The sequence below is a fragment of the Citrus sinensis genome, chromosome 3 (assembly GCF_022201045.2).
Source record: "Citrus sinensis cultivar Valencia sweet orange chromosome 3, DVS_A1.0, whole genome shotgun sequence".
In the NCBI taxonomy this organism is placed as follows: domain Eukaryota; kingdom Viridiplantae; phylum Streptophyta; class Magnoliopsida; order Sapindales; family Rutaceae; genus Citrus; species Citrus sinensis.
This window is the reverse complement of record NC_068558.1, coordinates 29,236,307-29,240,225: the sequence shown is the minus strand read 5'-3', so window position 1 is coordinate 29,240,225 and position 3,919 is coordinate 29,236,307.

Below are 3,919 nucleotides of genomic sequence, written 5' to 3'. Positions count from 1 at the left end.
GGTATAGGTTGTGCTAAATTGGTGTTAAAAATAATATACACTTCATGATTAATCATATAATGGTCCTTAATAATATACAAAATAGTGAGCATTATGTTAAATTTTATTAAAGCATGAAAAAGGTGAAGAATGACAGAGGCAGCAGCCGCAGACGGTGGACGTGAGGTGGCTTCGGGTTTTGCTATTTTTTTGACTTTTTCTCCTTTTTTTATGAAAGTAATGGATGATGGAGGGAGGATTTGTGTATGGGGAATAGTTGATGGTCAGGAAAGCTTTGCCTAGTACAAAGAAAGGCTCTTATACCACTTGATGCATCGCAGAAGCGATACTAGATTTCGTTCTAACGTACGTTCTTGAAAATTCAAGAAAGAAGGCTCTCACGAAGGAGAAAATATCTCAATTAAGAAATATTAAATATTATTGATGAGAAACTTATGTTTGTTATAATGAACTATCAGTAAAAAGCCTATATATACTAAGTAGCCAACTTAATCTTAATCCTTCTTAAATAAGAGAAATAATCTAAAATCCTAATTAGATTAGAATTCCAAACATGATCGAATAAGTTTAAAAAATAAGATAAATTATAATAAAATACTAAATACCCAAATATTATAATTCCTAATAAATTCTAATTTATTTTATTTAGTGTGCTTCCTACATTACTTCATCGCTATGTTGTTTGTATCGATGTCTCTTTTTATCAATAAAAGTGCTTCCTCGTCATCCTTTACTAAGGCCCCACTCAATTGCTTGTCAGTTACTTCTTGATCAGCAAGCAAGTTTTCAAATTTCATACGTGCTTCCAAATTTCATAAGTGCTCTAAAATTTCCTTCCACTTTGAATCTCTCTGGCCTTTTGAAATTCAGATTGTTTCTAGAGATCATGGGACATATGGAACATATGTTGGTGCTTCGGTTGTCGGGAACCGCTATAAGAGGATTGCCAATGTCAATTGAATATCTCTCTGGGCTTTTTTGCAAAATTTAAAAGGTTGCAAATATCTCTCGAGTCTTCCAATTACTATAAGTAGATTAAAATGTTTAAGAACTCTAACGCTCTATGGTTGCTTGAAGCCGGAAAAGTTTTCGGGAAGTATGAAATCTCTGACCATGCTCATTTCAAATGGAACTGTTCGAGAATTGTCATTGTCAGTTGAACTTCTTGTTAACATATATGTTTCCATAATGTTGATTTTGATGATAACAAACAAGATTAAAAATGATTAATCATTTAAACTCAAATTATTTTTTATACTTTTTAAATAAATCATTATTTTCACATTATAAAGGTTTTATATGTAATGGAAAAATGATTTTATGAAATTAGTTGTTTTTCAAGTTTATGGTTTATTTAAAAGGGTGTTGAAAACTTTGAAATCAACAAATATTGCTTGAAATTTTGGAGGACTTATTTGAAAAGTTTCATAGCATTTTGGCTATATCATAATTTCAAAAAATTTTGGGAATAGCAAGCATTATTTAGAGATTATGTAATTGGACATATTTGCAAAATTTATAACGTTTGGGCTATATTACAACTATGGAAAGCTTTGGGGTCAAATTATAATTTTAAAAAATAGTTCACTGTAACAGTTACTATAGCAAGTAGCTAACCGGATGTGACAAGCGGCTAGCCGGATATTGAGCAGAAACTCTCCGGATGGAAAGTGGCTATCCGGATTTATTAAGCGACATGCCGGATGTTTTAAAATTCAAATTTTTGCCTTAACAGTAACATACAAGCGGCTAACCGGATTCCATAAATAGTAAGCCGGTTATGATCAAAATGTGCATAATGGTTAGTTTTTGAGCTCAAACTATATAAATTCAAATCTAATTCATTTTTGGTAATCTTTGTAAGTATAAACAAGTGCACACAACATATATTGAGCTTCAATTTTGTAAATCATCATTTATTGAATCATCTTTATTCTTCAATTTGTATATCTACTCTTTGAGAGAGTTTTTATTGTAATTTTCAATTTCTCATCAAATTTGTGAATGTTTAAGTGTGTGAGACACTTGAGTGAAGAGATTGGGAGATAATCTTTTTGTTATAAAGGTTCATTGACACCTTGGAAGTCAATTGTAAGTTTTTGAAGCCTTGGAAGGCTTGGATAGTGAAATCCTTAAGCTTGGGTTGCTTGGAGGTGTGGACGTAGGCAGGGAAAGCCGAACCACGTAAAAATCTTTGAGTTTGATTTCTCTTCCCCTACTCATTTATTATTGTGCTTTCATTGAATTTATTGTTTTCGAATTTATTAAGGCATTAGATTGGATTGTTGTGTGGTTTGATTAGAATAACTTTTAAAAACCCAATTAAACCCACCTCTTGGGTTGCATAGCTTGTATTTCACTTCTAACTGGCCTTGTGTTGAATTTGAAAGATTGACAATATCTTGAGAGTCTTTGAAGTACCATCAATGGTTTGAAGTCTTTTAAAATTTTGAATCTCTCTAGCTGCTCCAAACTTGAAAATGTGCCAGAGAACTTGGGTAAAGTAGAAAGCTTGGAAGAGCTTGACATTAGTAGAACAGCAATTAGGCAACTTCCGACATTTTTTTTCTCTTGAAGGATCTTAAAGCAGCAGACCACTATCATCTACATCATGGGATTTACCAATATGATGTGAAGGAGTTTAGATCCCATGACTAATTTGATGTTACCTTCTCTATCAGGCTTATGTTCTTTAACAAAATGGGATCTCAATGACTGTAATCTACCAGTGGAAGGAGGAGAAATCCCAAGTGATAGTTGCCACTTATTCCTATTGTTCAAGAATGAACTAGAATCTAATTCCCAAACCAGACGCAATGTCGGCTGAATAATAAATGATAGTATGAACTGTTGTTTCTTTGCATACGATCTCTCGATTGCCCCTAAAGGACTTGTGTATGATGTCCGGGTCAGGTCGTCCAAACTTAGTAAGTGAGTGCACGCGTTGGTCACGTGCACTCACTTATACATAATGACCAAACGACCCCAAATGACTGCCGTTTTGACTAGCATTAGTTTCATTATATGGCTGTGAAATCGGTTAGAAAGGGCAAGAAATTATTACAAACGCTTAACAAGCCGATGACCGAAGAGGTATCTTGTATGATGTCATCGTGGCCGTATATAAAGCCTCATATGCTAGGGTTAGGTCCATTCCTGTAGCTTGTAATCTTCTCTCTAAGTTTGTAAGTTGTTCTCAAAAAACAAATAAAGCATACTGAAGAAGGCATAGGCCAAACCTTACTGATTATAGGCTAAACCTCTATAACTATTGTGTTTGTGTTTTGATATTTTTTTTTTCTTTTTGAGCAAAGCCTTAAGTCAGATGCTTTTGCAGTCTTTAAATTCTTTAAACTCCAAGTAGAAAATCAGTTCAGTACTAAAGTCAAGATGTTACAATCTGACTGGGGGGGAGAATATAGAGTGTTCATTGATTTCTACAATCAAAATGGGATCATATTTCGACATTCATGTCCATATACTCACCACCAAAATGGTTTGGTTGAGAGGAAGCATAGACATATAGTAGAATTGGGAATGACATTATTAGCTAAAGCTAATATGCCCTTTAGATTTTGGTGGGATGCCATTCACACTGCAGTTTATCAAATAAATAGATCGCCTACCCCTGTGCTAAAGTTTGTGTCTCCTTATGAAAAATTATTCAAACACAAACCAGATTACAGCTTCTTAAAATGTTTTAGTTACCTTTGTTATCCATATTTGAGGGATTTTAACAAGCATAAGTTTGATTTTCATACAAGAAAATGCATCTTTATTGGATACAGCCCATCTCATAAAGGTTACAAATGTTTGACAAGTTCAGGAAAGGTTCATATACTTAGACATGTGATTTTTTATGAAACTATATTTCCTTACTTAACCAACAACACCTTTTCTTCTTCTGAAAACACATCCT